At 44.3% G+C, this 18,465-nt stretch overlaps 1 protein-coding gene across 1 annotated transcript in view; it reads left to right on the top strand.

The window, feature by feature from the left end:
* Positions 1 to 18,465, top strand: part of MYOCD (myocardin) — a 259,110-nt gene that overhangs the window by 51,896 nt on the left and 188,749 nt on the right. The window lies entirely within an intron of this gene.

Genomic DNA, 18,465 nt, shown 5'->3' with positions numbered 1-18,465 from the left:
CATATAAGCATACTAACCCATCTAGGCACACAGGTCTAGAATCAATTCTATATGCATCCATCTGTATCTATCTCGAGCTAACCTTGAGTTCATAGCAATGTCGCCAACTCTATTGCAGTACAACTGGCTTCATTCTAGCTCACTTCCCTTGCTTTTCTAGAATGTTCCTCTCCAACAGTGAGCAAACTGGCCCCTGCCATCCACCATCCACTGACTTATTTGCCCAGCCCAGTATACGTGGAACACGGTTTCGGAGTTGTTAACCAGCACTCCCAGGAGAAGCCACACCCCCAAACTGGAGTGCAGTGTTTGTGTACAGTTGCTTTTGTCTTATCCTGCTAGTTTTCAGCCAGAAGACTGTTTTCCAGAGTTACTTACGTCCACTCCTCCTCCCCCAGCCCCTTCAGTGAGGTTATGCTATACATTGACTCTCCAACTCCTGTTTGTTGTGTTGCTTCAAAACAAAGCTTCTTTTACTTCTCATACGTAAAGTTCACTGTCTGTGCCATCAGGTGTGGGATTTTGACAGATGTATAGTGTCGTTTAGTCACCACTGCAGTACCATGCATAATGGTCCTCCCACCGTAAAACTTCCCCTATGCGCCCCCTTTGTCAGCTGCTGCTCCTTCCCCAAGGCCCTGGCAACCGCTGATAGAGGGTCTTCCATCCCTGTAGTTTTGCCTTTTCAAGATGTCGTATGAACGGAATCACGCACAGCATGCCTTTCAGCCTGGTTTGTTTCCCTTATCATAGACTGGAGAGGTAGGTGTATTTTTGGATAGGTCACATTTTTGTGGATGAGTGACCCTACAAAGAAACTTTTGTGATAGATGGAGAAAGAAAAGACCTTAAACTCTTATATTTGTCGAATGTTCTAGTTTTTAAAGGGCTCATTCTTTTTTTTTTTTTTTTTTTTTTTTTGCGGTACGCGGGTCTCTCACTGTTGTGGCCTCTCCCATTGCGGAGCACAGGCTCCGGACGCGCAGGCTCAGTGGCCGTGGCTCACGGGCCCAGCCGCTCCGCGGCATGTGGGATCCTCCCGGACCGGGGCACGAACCCGTGTCGCCTGCATCGGCAGGCGGACTCTCAACCACCGCGCCACCAGGGAAGCCCTAAAGGGCTCATTCTTAATCGCATACTATTTGTTATTTGATTCCCACACCATCCTGTGGATTGGAGAGCCGCTTTTCCACTGAAGACTCTAAGGTTCAGAGAGTTTACATGACTCGTCCAAACCCACACAGTTGCTAAACGCCTTCTGGTACTGAACTTAACTTCTTAACCCAGTGCTTCCCTGGTGTGTCTTTGACTCCGAGGTGCTGTAAATATTTGTCAGTGGGCCACCGAGTCTTGATCGGTGAGTACAGTTCTTTCGAGGACAGTGGACATGGACTTTATCTCCATGGATTCCACCACGTGGACCTCAGTGGAGTGGGGTCAGGGGCCTGATGCTACGGGAGAAGTGGAGAAAGAACGTGAAGTACACAAGCGGGTCAGCCTGCCGTGGCGCCCAGAGGACACCCACCAAGCAGTGCAAAACTGCTCCACTCTCTTGGGCTCAGCTCCTGCCTGGGTCTCGCAGGGTGGGTATATCACAGCCTTGAGAATGATTTCCAGAGTTAAAAATGCAAACGTTTTATCCAACCTGTCCCATACATGCAGGCCAACCCTGTTATCAGGGGCCCTACAAAAAATAACTGAGGTTCTTCCAGCTCTGGGATAAACTGTCAGGGCTGGTCTTCCAGTAAGAGGTTGTGTCAGGATGGATCAGTACTTCCCAGGAGGGTTAAGAAATGTTTCAAGGCAATCGTGTCTCTATGGAATTTTTCCTTACTTGCTGGCTTAACACGGTGTACACTTAAAATGCAACTCCCTCCCCTGCAAGGTAGAGAGGAGAGGTGTGCTCCACGCAGAGCTAACAGCGTGTGCCGAGCAAAGGAGAATCAGAGTGGTGCGCGGGCGCTGCCCTGGGAAGGACGGAGTTACGTCCTAGAACAGTCCCTTTGGCTAGGCTCATTGATATGGTCCGAATACTGCTTCCTGTGCTTGTAAAGCTTGTCAAAGTCAGGATTAAAACCAAGAAACTCTTAGATTTTTCTGGCTCAGAATGAGCGGGAAGGCAGCAGATCTATGAGCAGCGCCTGCCATTGCAGCTAATTAGGAGGTGACCCTTGTCATTCACTTCACCTGAGATGACTAAAAATGGTCTGGCTTAACTAATTGGAAAAGATCCACGCAGCCCAGTCTTCATAGCAGCATTATTTACAAGTGCCAAGATATGAAAGCACCCTAAGTGTCCATAAACAGATGAATGGATAAAGAAGACGTGGTATATTTATACAGTGGAATACTACTCCGCCATAAAAAAAAAAAACGAAATTTTGCCATTTTCAGTGACATGAATGGACTCGGAGGGAATTATGCTAAATAAGTCGCACAGAGAAAGACAAATACTGTATGACATCACTTATATGTGGAATCTAAAAAATACTGCAAACTAGTGAAGATAACAAAAAAGAACCAGAGTCACAGATATAGAGAAAAAACTTGTGGTCACCAGTGGGGCGATGGGGGGTGGGGGGAGGGGAAACATAGGGGGAGGGAAGTAAGAGGTACAAAGTATTACGTATGAAATAAGCTACAAGGATATACTGTACCACATGGGGAATATAGCCAATACTGCTTAATAACTATAAATGGAGTATAACCTTTAAACATTTGTGAACCATTACATTGTGCACCTTGTAACGTATATAATACTGTACAGCAACTATACTTCAATGAAAAATAAATAAATAAAAATGGCCTGATTTACCCCCCCACACACACTGGGTTATAGGAGGATTAAATAAATTAATAACTTTGGGGGGAAAAAAGAACACGTGTTTAATTACATATACGAAGTACAGTTGCTGGCTCCAGACTCTGACGGACTCACATGCGGCAACTAGTGGCCGCGGAGAAGAACAAATTCCCTCCCGCTTAGGGAACAACTGTTGAAGAACCGAAGGAGGACGAGATCTCCTTGGGAATTGCTGTGATCTGTTTTCCTGTATTCCATCTGGCTTCTTTCCGCCTCTTTTCTCACTGCTGGGGGAATCTGGCCACAGAGCTTAATTCTCTTCTTTGTCCTCCTGTGTCAGTGATTTTTTCATGGACTTTGCTCACCATTCTACCTCCTGGGAATCTCTAACTAACCCCTGACCCCCACGGACTAATCAATTATCCCCTTCTTATGTCTCAGCTCCAAACCCATCCTGCCTCCACCCACTTTCCTGGGGAGCTGGCCTCTTGTTAATGCTGCCGATAGGTGGTGCTAGAGAGAGAATGGACTCCGGAGATGAGAAGGCAGTTTCCGGCTTCCCCGTGTCTGTGCTGCTCTCACAGACCGTCTTCTGCCTCTTGAGCGGCCGTCAGCCCTGGCCGTGCCCCATCCTCAGAGACCCGAGCATCTTTCTCTCAGCAACTTGCTGCTTCTTCCTCTGGTTGCATCAGCTCAGTTGTGGCAGCTGCCTCCTGACCTGAGGAATCAGTTTCTGTATTAAACCCCGTCGGTTTGAAATTCCTAGTGTGATCTCTGATTTCCTGACTGGATCCTGACCGATGAAGCTAGTTGAAAGTCCCTCTTTCCCCCAAATCCCATTCCTGTAGAAGGTGCCTCATCAGCACTTCGAAGGATTCTGTATTTTAAGAAAAACCTTCTGTAAATTTCATTCCATTTTATAGGAAACAATGTCTGCGATTCGGAGCCCACACTTTCCCACGGGGTCAGCATGTGTCCTGCCTTTCAGGGGCAGGGTACAAACGGAAGGTGGCTGTTTTATTACTCCGAAGTGACGTTTCAGTTCTATTCAATAACCAAACCTCAGTCACGTCCACAAATAAAATCATAGACAATGAAGAACTATATGACAAATGTGTATGATGAGCCACCACTACTTTACCCCTAAAACATGGCAGAAAGTAAAGATAGATTAATACGTACGTGCGTGCATAGGTACATGATCATTTATAAATTCTTTGCACCATCCCTCCTTCTGTCCCGTGAATTTTATATAATATATATAAATTTATATATTTACTATTTTTTGTGTATATATATGTATATACATACAAAACCAACAAATAAAAGCAAATAATAATAACAACAAAGCAAGAGTATTTCTGTTTCCAGCTACTCCATTATCTGGTGTGCTTGGGAAATAGGGGTCATCATTTGACACGTGAGGTTTACCAAACAGGCTCTCAGGCATCAGTGATGCTCAGGTTACCCAGACGACACCTGCCCCGCCGACACCACACACACCATCTCCCTGAAGCCCACCGCCCCTCCCCGCACCCGGCAGGTCCCTGAGGTCTAGAGCATCCCTGAAAGAATGTGTCTGCCCCTGAAGAGTTCAGCCTCCAGCGGCTTTAGTAGCTCAGGACTCTTGACTGTGAGTCTTGCTGTCTCTCCTTCGACTTTCCCCTCCCCTGAAGAGGAAAGTTATTTTCAACCCTCCATCTGTTTTGTGTTTAATGTGCAGAAAGGTTGCACACTTTCAGGGACCTTGTTCATAAGCAGTAGATTGTACAACAGTTTATTCCACAAGTAGGGGGTTTTTATTGCTGGCCTTTGTGGAGTTGCCAACTGGCGGAAAGAACATAGTGTGCTTTGCGGTTCCTATCAGGAAAAATGAGAAAGCATTAAATACCAGTCAAATTGTCAAGCATCGAAAAGTGGGTAATCAAATCCAGAAATCCCTGGAGTATGGCTGGTGAGAAGGATTTTTCTCATTAATGGCGTTTTTACATCCACAACCGTTTCTCAAAGCACTTATGTCACGGACAGTATACCAAAGCATTATGTGAGATGTGTAACAATTGAGAAGTACGTTTTTGACCTGGAGAAACTCATATGCACGTCAAAGTCAGACCCTGGTCGATGCAGGGCATCAAACTGGAACCCTAGGAAGAGCACACCCCATATATATATATATATATATATATATATTTTAAATCACATCACAACTTTGGGGTTGTCAGCTATGCAGATAAGTGCTCACAATTTAACCCCTGTCCTATCCAGAGCCATACACTTTGTATTCCTAGGAGTGAATGTGTCAAAATCATGTATTTTAACCACTGGTCTGTTCCCAGCCCTGTGGCAGGGTAGAAAACTTCCACAGAGTATCCTAGGAAACACTGTATCAGAACAACCTCAACTGTAACAGGCCAGTGCCAGTGGTCATGGGTTACTCTTGTTGCTTTTCCCAGAAAGCTCAGACTGTCACAGAGGCTGCTGCATAAGGGTAGCGGAGACCTCAGACTTGACATCAGAATCATTGTGCAACTGCCCCCCACCCCGACCCCGGACTAATTAAATAAAATCTTGAGGTGGGCTAGGACATTGGTAATGCTTTTAAAGTTCTCCACACGATTCTAATACATAGCTTGGGTTGAGAACTGCAGATCTAACGCAGCTACCTAAGTTTACCGGGAGAGGAAACTGAGCCTGGAGAGGTTACTGCCCAAAACAGTGGATTCACAGTACACTTACATCGGGGGTTCTCTTTTCCAGCGAGGCGTTCTCTCGCTATAGCACTACTCAACTTCATGTCCCAAATGTCATGACCCTTTATCTATAAAAGCAGCACATCCACACCTATCCCCGTCCTCTCCTTCCCTGCATGCAAATAGACGTGCGGTCAATTGAGTCAGCAGCAGCTATTCAAGCCTCCCGCAGAATTCTGCCGGCCACAGACGGGCCACAGAATCAGTGTGGGACTGTCAGGACCACAGGGAAAAGTAGCTAAAAGGCCCACTTCTTTCTCTAGGTGGTGCGTGGAGAAGGGAATCTTAAACGTGAAGTAGATGCAACCTTATTCTCCATTATCAATCCATTATTAGAATCCTTGCCTGTTTGAACAAAACAGCAGTAGGTTACTCTTGAGTCTGGGCATAAATAAGACTGCTCAGACCCTTCCCCCTCCCTCCCACCCAGTCCGCCCCATCACTTCCAAAAATGTTCCAAATTGGACATGAAATGATCTGATCACCTTACTCTAGATTGTTCCCACCAGAAGTCTTAACCACACTTTCACTGACAGATCCTTTTTCAGGCTGGGAATCCCAAGCCTTTTCCCAAACGCACAGGCCGCGCTCTGGCTGCGCGTCTGCTAAACCGCGTGCTGCTCCCCCCCCCCCCCCGCGCCGCCCCCACCATAGACCGCTGATACCCAGGGGATGTTAGTTGGTAGCCTTGGACTTCTCAGCTTAATCGCCCTGGCTTTAATGCCACTTAAATCAGAACGTAAGCACTGCAGGAATTTTAGGAATCCGATGATAGAAATTGTATTTTTAGAGCCGTGAATGACTTGAGCGCGTGAAACAGTGCAGTGACTGAAGAGAGTTCTCTCCAGTTTCCCATGATTTATCACAGGCGAGTTCACAGCAGGTTAAAATAATTGAACGCCGTGATAGCCTACATACTGGCATGGTTTTATGGGGAGTCATTCGTAACATATTTGTCACAAAGCATAATTTCCAAGATAGAACTCTGATCCACAGGCCTTTTTTTTTTTTTTTCACCACGACGACACAGTTGAAATAACTCCTTCGTGGAGGCTGGTTCCATTTTCACAATGTCCGGCCCCAAGCTAGAGCTTCGGGGAAAAGGACCAAGGAAATGATTAGTCCGCCAAATAAAATGTAAGTATCTCCTGACAAAATGCTCACTTGTACTGGGGAATAAAGAGGAATGTCTTTCTGGGATGGTTGTAACTCGGGAGCTCTGCTAGGCAGACTCTACCTGCCTCTTACTGCTGCTTCTATTTCCTTTCTGCTTCATTGTTTATTTCTCACTTTTCTCCTGCTGTGCTTTTTCCTCTCCTTATTAGCGGCAGCCCCTGGGGAAGTAGTGTTGCCACTCTATAATCAAATGCTACACCCTGGGGAGAGTAAGAAGGGATTCTGTGGCACCCCTGCAGCAGAGCGAGATCTCGCACCTGTGGTGGGTCCGTATGGACCCAAGTTCAGCTGTGTAAGAAATGCAATGGTCCTTTTTTTTTAATAAATCTACTTAATTTCTCTTCTGAACCCCAATATTTCTTAGTCATGGAGCAATAATCTCAGTCACATGAGGATGTCCTCATCCGGATCTGAGGAAGGCCAGGGGACCCATCTGATTTGCCATCTTCAGGGCCTGTCTGGCTGCTGCATCTCCCCCCACCCAGGGGATAGTGGGCTGCAGGGCAGGTGGGAAGCACTCAGGGCTGCTTCTCAGGGTCCCCACCATCAGATCAGCTTTCTTGGCTTCCCCAGCTCCCCTCCTCCCCAAATCTGAATAATCTTATCAGGCCTGGAGAAGGAGTTTCCCAGCTTTTCACGTAATCTTCCAAATCTTTGGTTTATGCCGAAAGCCTGGGATTTGAGATTCAAGAGCTAAAAATATGACTCCTGTGTTATCTACATTTTGCTGGTTTTCCCTTCCCTGGAGCACTAAAGACAGACGGCCTAGCTGCCTAATGGGGAGGAAACGCAGGGAATAACCAGTGGGCAAATATCTCCGGGTAATTTCCCACTGCAACTGTAAGGCACAAAGAGGAAGGCCTGGCGTAGGCAGTCCACAGGGCGATCGCCGTGTTACGCGAGGGAGATCAGAGAAGCAATAAGAACGCAGTCCGTAGAAGTTCCAAGTCTGACTCCATGGTTTTCTGGCTCTGCGTCCTTGAGCAAGTTACCTAACCTTTCTCAGCTTCTGCATCTACAAAACAGAGATTATGATAGTACCTGCCTTACAAGGCCCTATGTATATACCGTGCTCGTGAATTATGTTATTATTACCACTACTACAAACTCCTGTCTCTTAGAGCCATTGGTGATCATGGGTGATCATGGGTGATGGCGTGATCATGGGTCCACGCCATCAACACACACAGTACCATTTCACAGGGAAAGGAGCAGCTACTGCTCCCAGGGGTGAGGCTGGGCTGAGTTTTCTGGAAATGCAACCCTCTGGGTAAAATCTGGGTAGGTCCTCGGGGCTGGGTTAAGAAGGAATCAGCTGATGCCTGTCAAGGCAGTGCTGAGGCACTGTCATAGAGGGGCAGATTTTTTTTTTTTTTTTTTTTTGCGGTACGCGGGCCTCTCACCGTTGTGGCCTCTCCCGCTGCGGAGCACAGGCTCCGGACGCGCAGGCTCAGCGGCCATGGCTCATGGGCCCAGCCGCTCCGCGGCATGTGGGATGTTCCCGGACCGGGGCACGAACCCGTGTCCCCTGCATCGGCAGGCGGACTCCCAACCACTGCGCCACCAGGGAAGCCCGAGAGGCAGATTCTTGAGGATCGAGAGTCGGAATTGGAAGACGGATCCATGCTTCCAATCCGGGGGACAGGAAAGAGGCAGGAGGGGAGATTGAGCAGTCGGGGAGAGGCCGGCCAGGTCACTGGGGACGTGCCGGGTTAACCTTGCTGGCGGCTGCTGGACATCAGAGCCCATTCTGGGCCTCTCCTGAGGTGTGAGTCCTGCATGGGCTTTTGCTGAGGGAGGTGCCGCTTCTGGGAGCTGGGAGCAGAAGGGGAAACCGAGGAAGAGACAGTGGTCCAGCAGTGCCCATCTACGTAATCTCATTCTGCAGCCCGACAAACTGAAGAGTGTGAGAATGGGAATGTGAGGACCTTGACCCTTCCACCTGCCCATCCCATGTGTCCCAGGGCCAATCTGGTCACTGTCCCTGTCAAGCCACGCTCAGGCAGGACGACAGGACTGCAGGGACGGCGGAAAGGACGTCGTATCAGGAGTCAGGGGACCCGAGATCCCATCATATGACCAGTTAGCCTGTGGCCTTGGACATACCCCTTCTCCTCCTCCCTTCCCCCAATGAGGAGGTGGGAGCCAGTAACAGTAGCTGCACTTGGGAGGAACAACGTGGGCGTAGTTAAACGTGGGGTTTGGGAGCCAGAGGGACTTCAGTGTGAATCCTGTCTTTGCTACTGAGTAGATGTAAATATAGGGCAGTTAACTTACTTAATCTTTCTAAGCTCCACTTCCCTCATGTATAACAATGGAGATACTAATAGCACACTTCTCATGTGATTATTTGGAAGATTAAATTCAAGAGCGTATGTGAAGTGTTCTGCACAGCACTGCTGCAATACTGTAAGCGCTTGACCGTTGCCTCCTATCCCTGTAGTGACTATTCAGAGCAGCCCCAGGGCTCCATCAGCTCTGCGGTAGGAGAGTTCTAGTCTGTGGGCCTGCTTCATCCACAGCCTCTTTGTTTTTCTATTTTATGGGGGTTTTTTTCTTAATAAATGTAAATGCTCCACACTAAAAATAATAATAATATTATAAGTCACTGGACTAGACCGAGGGTTGGCAAATGTTCTGTAACGGGCCAGATAGTAAGTAGCTGAAGCTTCGTGGGCCACACGTGGTCTCTGCTGCATATTCTCTTATTAGAGTTAATAAAAGAGTAAAAGTTAATTCTTTTATTAGGGTGAGAGTTAGAAGTAGGGTCAGGCTTACACAAAGAATAAGAGTATTTGCTGGGATTGGGTAACAGTCAACAGAACATCTCAGTGGCTGAACATAGTTAAGATTTATTTCTTACATCACAGTAAAATGTGATTTGGGGGTCGGGGGGTCTACAGCACAAAGTCTCTTAGGGACCAAGAGTCCATTCATCTGGAGGCCTCCTCTAGATGGAAGGGACAGACAGATGGGCCCACATTCAAGAGTGATTTAAAAATATACCAACCATTCTGTACAGTGATAGACCGTGGGATGATTTTGGCATGTAGGATATCGTCTCCCCTCTCCTGGATTAGACCATCTCTAGGTTCCTTCTGAAGATGAAACAAACTTCTCCCTGATAAACCTTGTTTTCCTCCATCCAAGTAGCCTAGCACCCACTCCGTAAGATCTCATACTCCCTTTCACATGATAATCATTTTCATATTTCTAACAGTTGTCAGGTTCAGCGTTTTTGTTAAATTTTATGTGTAACATTACACAGAGTTCTTTCTTGGGCAGTTCTCATAGAGATGGTATATTACACCCACAGGGCTGCCGTTACGAAAGACCACACAAACTGGGTGGCTTAAAATAATATAAATTTATTCTCTCAGAGTTCTGGAGACCAGGAGTCCAAAGTCAGAGTATAGGCAGTGTTGATTCCTTCTAGGGGCTCTGGGGGAGAATCTGGTCCAGGCCTTTCTCCTGGCTTCTGGCGAGGGCCAGCAATCCTTGGCGTCCTCGACTTGTAGACACATGACTCCAGTCTCTGCCTTTGTCTGCGTGTGTAGTTCTCCCTATGTCTCTGTGTCATCACGAGGCCATCTCCCTCCTGGGTTAGGGCTAGCTCTGACAACCTCACCTGAACTTGAGGAAATCTGCAAAGACCCTATTGCCAAACAAGCTCATGTTCACAGCTACCAGGGGTTAGCAGCTCAACATATCTTTTTGTGGGGACACAGTCAGTCCACAGCAGGTGGCGATCGGCACACGGTGGTCTCTTCATATCTAAGAACTGTGAAATGTTAGAAGTGGTGAGGATGGTACGGGCTGCCCTGGTGTGTATCAGAGATGAGAAGCCTAAAGGAGCCTAATTTTTACCTTTCATTGTAAATTGCAGAGAGAACAGTGCTCTTATAGCTGCTACCTTGGGGAATGTAGAAGTTTCCTTTTTAGAGTGTTTTTTTTTTTTTTTATGGACATGGAACAATGAACTAGAAAATGTTGCACATTCTGTACTCTCCGTCTATTTTCAACTTAGAAAATGCTGTATTCAAAATACCGGAACAGTGAGGCTTGTGGTTACTAACGAAATTAAAAATAACAGCAAAAGCTCCGTAGCGTCCACATCACCCCGCGAGGGAGATGCAGGCTGATGCCCTGGACAAGCAGTGGACTTTGTGGTGAATTCGCAACCCCTTCTGCAGAGGTCAGGATTGGAAAATCATGACCAGCTGGTTGTAATTCTGTCCTATTTTGAAACAGATGACATAGACAGCTAGCCCATCACTAGGGCGGAGATTGATTTTCCCCTACTTGGTCTAAGTTCCAGAGACCCAGTTTGCAAAGGAGAGAAAAGGGGCAAAGTATTTTCTGGGTGACCTCACCCCACTGCTGCCAGTGGAAAACCTACCAATATCCCACAACTGGCCCATGGGAATGGGCCCACGCCACACCATCTCGAATATTCCAAAGCAGGACTCATGCCTCTCTTCCAAAGTTGCGTAGCAGTTTTTGTCTTTACTCCTATTCGGTGACACTTACGACAGTCTTTCATATTTACAAGTCACTTGTCCCCTCCTGAAGGACAAGCTCTTTAAATCTTGGTCTTATGACTCAAGAGGAAGAAGCCAGTCGAAAGAGGGAAACTTGGGAGTGGACCCTTCAGGAACCAGGAAGGATAGGGCAAAGGGCCAACTTGGAATGGTCTCTGTCCTGCACAGGGCACCAAGCAGCAGGGAATTTCATTTCAGTTTCCCTGGAAGCCAAGTAACCCCTTCTATTGGGGGTGTAACATCAGACCTAGAATTCTAGTTGAATGCACCTGAGATAACCCTGTCCACAGCTGTCAGCAGGAGCGATTCACTTAACTTCTCTCTGCCTTAGGCTTCTCATCTGTATGATGGGCTAAATAAAAACCCTCCTACAGTTGTTACAGGGATCCTATATGATAATGGATGGAAAGCACTTAGCACATGGCCAGCCTAGCACACTGGTTCCCAAACCTCCCAAATTTACCCCCCTGAGAATTCTGATAGACGTGGGTTGGAACCTGAGAATCTGTATATTTGCCAAGCAGAGAAATTCTTATTTCCAGGGAAATGTGGGATACCATGCTGTCACAAAAACTAAAAGTTCAATAAAGAGTAGCTATTTTTTAAAAAAAAAAAGAGTAGCTATTTTTATTATACCGTTTTCATCATCATTAACACCATCATCATCATCGTGGGGAATTCTTTTCTTTTAAACCAACAAGTTTATCTCTACTAAACATATAGGAACGAATTAATAGACTCCTTAAGTTTTGGATTCAAGAATACATAAGCCGTGGATTCTGACTCTGGCTCTGGCTGATAAAGCATTCTGACCTTGAAAATGTTTAATCTCTACACCTCAGTTTCTTCATCTGTAAAATAGGTGGTTGTTACTGGTGAGGCTGTGGTAATGGTTATCGAAAATGATGAATCTAAAGTAGCTGACACACAGCAGGTCCGTCATCGAGGAAAGATTTTCCTTCTTTTAAGCAATGGTTCAACTGCTTTAAAGAATACTTTTAAAGATAATTATCTAAACCCTTTTCGCCAAGTTGACCTTACGTAGAGGACCGTTACATAAACAGATGAAAACACAACTGTTTTGGTTCTCAGATGTGTATCTTCCTTTCTTCCCACCAAACTCCCCTATTGGCCCTTGAGTTACTCCCATAGATCTCTGTGCAATGTCTTTTAAAAAAAAGGACTGTCTTAAATAACAAAATTGTTAACTGACCTTTAACACGTTAGCTGACCTTGTGATTTCTTGTGTATCTGAAGTGTAGCTTTTGGAGACTGTAAAGGTGTCTTGCGTAGTATAAGCCACTCATGCTATTTACAGTGTACTCACGTGATGGGGTATCCTGCTCGAAGATACTGTTTGGGGGAAGATTCAGCAGTACTGGTGGATTCTTTGGTGTAATTGAGGCTGGTTATCTCGACTACGGTCTGATACGAAGATGGCCTCACTGCTTGTAGAACTGGTAGGCTTGTAACCAAGTCCAAATCTCTCCCAGCTTAAAAGCTCAAGGCCATTATTTCAATTTTGCACTTACTCAGGTGGGGAGGGACCTTAACTTAGAATAAGCACCTGGATTTCACTCAGTAAATTCAAAGGCTATAAATCTCACCCACGATTCATTTCCACGATTCCCCTGGGGATGAGAAACAAGAAAGCGTCCCCGAGAAGGGCTAATCACCACTTTCCGACTGGGGCACCCCCATAGAGGGAGAGAATTGTGGGGCTTCGCGATTGAAGGGGCAGTGGGAAAAAATCTCCTTGTCCAATGGGGACTCCTGCCCCTTTTAACTCTTCACGCTACTATTTTTCCATCCTTCCTAGACATCCAAGGGCAAAGCCTTCTACAAACTCTTCCCTGCATTTGATTGCTTTAATGGTTCTCAGACTCCTTAGAATCGGTAACATGTATTTTCATCATTTTCTGTTTTCTGTTATGTAACTTTCTTGACTTTTCACAGTCCCTACAATGAGCACTGAGGGAGAAAAAACCAAATCACATAATTCATTGTACTTACTTCAGTGTCTAGTGTAGAAATGTCTTGCTGATGTATGTGTGAGAAGATTCATGAACCAATTATATCAGATTACAAGGTGTCTTAAAGTCCTTTCTTTTGAGCATATCTGTCTAGTCAGTTGACTGTTCCTTGGCTACTTCTGTACATGCTCATTGTTAAAATTATATTGATAGTAGATTAAAAATAATAATAATACTAGATTGCTGCTAAGGGCATATTAAAAAGGCACCTAGTCCAGGGGGCCTTGAAATAATGAAATCCCAGAGGTGCAGCTCTCCAAGGGAAAGGATGTGTAGGTAAGAGCGGCAGGTAGAAACAAAGCAAGAATTTTGAGTTGGGTCTCTGGCCCAGAGTGTTAAAGTTCCCAGAAGTTGGGCTTGACCCTGTAGAAGGCTTTACCTACCCCCAATTAGCACAACCCCGGGTGTCAGAACTCATACTCTCTCGTTAAGGGAAAATTACACTCTGCAGCACGAAAATATTCAATAAAAGTGCCCAGAAAGACAGGGAAGGGGAGTGTCTATAGCTAAGATAGAGCAACTCTATAAAAAAAACCTCTAATAGCTCGGTGGCTGAACACAATTAAGATAAAGTAAGTCAGTGGGGCAGGACAGCTGTACCCCACGCAGGTTCTCAAGGGACCTAGAATTCTTCCATCTCATGGCTCGTCCACTTCCAGAGCTCCTGAGGCCTCCACCTGATGGAAGAAGAAGAAGGATCATGGAGCAGTTTTTAGTTTGAGAAGAGTGTAGATCGCTTGGACCCACATTCAAGAGCCCAGCCACAGGGCAAGCCTTAATTATAAGCGAGTCACCTAGCTGTGTGCCCAGGAAGGAAAGAGAAAAGGTGAACACCTAGCCCGTCTCTGTTGCGGTGAGTGAGTACTTGTCCCCAAAGCCTAGTGGCTAAGCTTCTCCAGGCAGCCGAGGAAAGTGGGAGCCCACAAAGGGAAAATAAAAGGCAGTGTGTGGAAGAGGACAGAGAAAACTAATTCATGAAAGTCCTGAACTGCCCATCAGCGTCTGGGAGCTGGATTATTAGCTCAGTTTCGTACCTTAAAGAAAAGTGAAAAACTGGGAAGGTTGTAGGTTTGGGGCACAAGTTTTGTCTTCAACTAGCGACCATGCCTGGTTTCCCTCAAAATCTGCATTCTCCTCCTAATTTCTCCCCGTTTCTAAATCTGTCTTCCCTAGAGTACACACACGGGCACAGTTGCTAGAAAACAAAAAAATAGGACCCATGGCATATTTACTGTCACATTAAAAGTAAGGGCTTTCAAGGTATGTTTTTAAATTTTGTGATTGTTTTTCCCTTAGGGAAAATGTCTTCAATTCAGATAATTTATCACCAGGTGGTAAATAATAGTGAAAGTTCATGATACTTAATCTATCCTTCCTTCTTGCCAAGCCCTAGTCTAAGCACCTTACAGGTGTTACCTATTAGGTCCTCTAACAACCTGTGAAACAGGTCTTATTCTTGTCTTCTGTATTTTACAGCCTTGGAAACTGAAACGCAAAGAGGTTAGGTAGCTTGGCCAAGGTCACACCACCACAACTGGAGCCAGAATTCCAACCAAAACAAGAACAAGTCTTAACCACGATATTCAATGGCTTTGGTGCCAAAAGCTGGACATCCCCTAAGAGTATTTAAATGAGAAACATAGATAAGCCTGATTTTGCCCTCAATAATTGTTTTTCTATCAAAAATAGAACTTTTCAGTTTATTTAAACAGCAAAACATAACACTACTGTTACCATGGCATTACATTTTAGAAGATTTAAGGCTAGATGTAAAAATACAAGTTTCTAGATACAAGTAAGCACCTTTTCCATTCATCTTAACGACCAGAAATCTTAACCCTTTCCTTCTGTACTACTTTATACTAATTGAAAATAAGTAGCTTTTATTCACATTCTCATCAGTGATACTTTTTAAATCCCTTTGCTCTTTAGACTTTCTTCTATTGCATGGAAACTTACATTACATTTCTGAAACTCTCAGAAAATGATTTACCTCCTTTAGTCTCATCTTCTGTCAGTATCCTCTTAACTATAATATTTTCCTTCCCCCCCCAAAAAAATAATAATCAGAGCACATTTGTAGGCCGTATGTAGTCTCGTTATTTTTCCTTTCCATTCAGAATATTTCCTCCAACTGGCCAGTTATTTTTGCTTTCATTATGTCTCTATGTCATTTGAGATGTAAAGCTTCTGTGGTTCCTATTTACTGTTTTCTACTGGACTGGCTAAGACGTGCAGTGTGATATTAAATAGGGCATCACTTGCTTTCCTCCAAACCTTCTGGGAGGAAGCATTAAGTGTTTCATCATTAATTATGACGTTAGTCGCAGGAGTTTTATTTAGATGCTCTTTACCAGACTGAGGAGGTTCCCTTTTCTTCCGAGTTCGCTGGGAGTTTAGATCATGAATGGATGTTGCATTTTGTCACGTGTTTTTTCCCTGCGTGAACTGATAGGATCACGTGGTGTTCATTCTATTTTAGACTGCTATTTCGGTGGATACGTTGATTGATTTTTTGAATACTGAACTAGGCTTACATTCCCGAGATAAACTTCACACGGTTGTGGTCCATTCTTCCTTTTATACGTTATTAGATACAATTCACTTTTTAAAAATCATTTAGAATTTTGCATCTACGTTCATAAAGAATTTTAGTCTCCAGTTTTTTATTTCTTTTTGTACTTTTTGTGTCTGGTCTTAGAATCAGTAATGATGGACCTCATGAATTTCATTGGGAAGAGAGATTATAGCATTGGTGTTATTTCTTTCAAACATGTTTGATAAAATTTTCCAGTGAAAACATCTGGGCCTGGAGAATTTTCTTAGGAAATTTTCTTTTAATGACTAATTCGATTTCCTTCAAAGTTATGGAGCTGTTCAGGTTTTCTATTATATTTTGAGTGACTTTAGGTCATTTATGGTCTTTTCAACAAATGGTGTTGAAACAATTTGGCATTCACATACAAGAAGATAAACCTCTATCTAAGCCTCACACCTTATAAAAGATTAACTGAAATGCATGCTAGATTTAAATGTAAAACGATTAAAATTTTAGAAGAAAATCTTCATGACCTTTGGTTAGACAGAGAGCCCTTAGATATGACACCAAAACCATCCTCCATAAAACAAACAAAAATAGATAGATTAAAATGTATCAAAATTTAAAATCTTGCCCTGAGAAAGACACTGTTTAAAAGAATGGAAAACAAAATGCTATAGACTTGAATTTTAAATCACATTCTGACAAAGAATTTGTATCCCACTATATAAAGAACACTCAGTACTCTGTAGTAAGAAAATATACACGCCAATTAAAAACTTGTCAAAATATTTGAATAGACACTTCACCAAAGTGGACATACATCAGGGAGAAATAAGCACATGAAAAGGTGTTCATCAGTAGCCACTAGAGAAACGTCAACCTGAAACCAAGGTATTGGGATTTAGATGCTGGACCACGTTAAAATTCCATTTGTAGAGAAAACCGTGATAACCAACACGTATTGAATATTGAACATGGGCATTCAGAAGCGTTCTTAAGGAAGAGGGCAAGACAGACTCAAGTTGGTAACTCCAAGAGGGGACCGGTGCTGGCAGCTCCTTTCACTCTGGAGGGCAAAGCCCAGAAGGTCAGGCTGGGACCCCAGCCAAAATGCCTAACAGCTGGGAGTCAGCATCTAAGCAAGAGGTCTGAGTACTAGTCCAGCGGCTTTCCAACAAAAATAGATTTTATTATAAAACTATGTCACCTTCTGAGGCCAAGTTCTCCAGCGACGCCTGCCAAGGTCTCAGATGATGGGTGATTTGAGCTACATGTATGTAGGAACACTTAGACCTAGCTGTCTGAAGGAGGTGGCTGATTGAGAACTGGAGACCCCAATGTGTTCTGACACATCTACTGCATGGCCAAATATCAAAGCATAGGAAGTGAAAAAAGAAAAATTAGATAAAAGAGAGTTCATGGTTTGTAAAGATGTTGTTGGGTATAGTTTCCTTTTTCTCACTTAACTTCTTTGAGAATGTTGGAAGTTTTGTACCTGCGTAAACCTGATGATACAGGGATATCTGTAGTCATCAAACTCTTGGACATATGATACTAATAATTACCTATCACAATATATAAATTATGTTTTATACTATGCGTGTTTTGTGCTAGGTTTCAATAGTGTAGTCGTCAACAGTGCATTCTCTGGAGTCGGATAGCCTTGAATGCAATACCAACTCCATCACTTCCCATTTATGTGACCCTGGGCGAGTTACATGACTTCTCATCAGTTTCCTTAATTGCAAAATGGAAATAATAATAGCTACTCATGATTTAATTGTTTTAAAACCCTTGGAACAATGTCTACTACATGCTGTGCATTCAGTAAAAAATTAAATCACCGTCATCCTCATCGGAACACAATTTGCTTATATTTTATCGAGAGACTTTTGCAGAGCCCTTAGCTGTAATTCACTAACAGCTGCACAGAGATATGCTAGTTGCGTAGAGGTAGAGAACGCTCACATGACTAATACTCCTACCGATGGTTTTAAAGAAGAGAGAAAAAAATACTTCACTTTGTTCATTGTAAGGTGTGCTGAAAACCTTCTTACCAAGAAAAATAAGTCTTCCCTCCTCTTCCCATCTTTTTAAGTCTGAGTGAAACTGATTTTCTGAGTTTGTGAAACCTTAAAGGGAAATCTTATGGTGTAAGTACTTCCTGCAATTGGATGGTTTTTGTTTCTTCGATAATTCAGATTTACTATAACTCATCTGGGGAGAGGCCACTTTGACGAGCAGGCCAGGCCTATGTGTGCAGGCCTGAAATGACATTTCTGAATGTGTCTCACACAAAACCTTCCGTTTCTTCTTCAAGGCAATTAAAATATTTGTAATACACGTGAAGAATGATTGACAGCAAAGAAAAGCAACAGTGACATTTGTCCCCTTATTTTTTTTTTAACATCTTTATTGGAGTATAGTTGCTTTACAATGGTGTGTTAGTTTCTGCTTTATAACAAAGTGAATCGGCTATACTTATACAGATATCCCCATATCCCCTCCCTCTTGCGTCCGCCTCCCACCCTCCCTATCCCACCCCTCTAGGTGGTCACAAAGCACCGAGCTGATCTCCCTGTGCTATGCAGCTGCTTCCCACTAGCTGTCTATTTTACAG

Source organism: Pseudorca crassidens, chromosome 19, assembly GCF_039906515.1.
Source record: "Pseudorca crassidens isolate mPseCra1 chromosome 19, mPseCra1.hap1, whole genome shotgun sequence".
In the NCBI taxonomy this organism is placed as follows: Eukaryota; Metazoa; Chordata; class Mammalia; order Artiodactyla; family Delphinidae; genus Pseudorca; species Pseudorca crassidens.
This window is presented reverse-complemented; position numbering and strand designations above follow the sequence as displayed.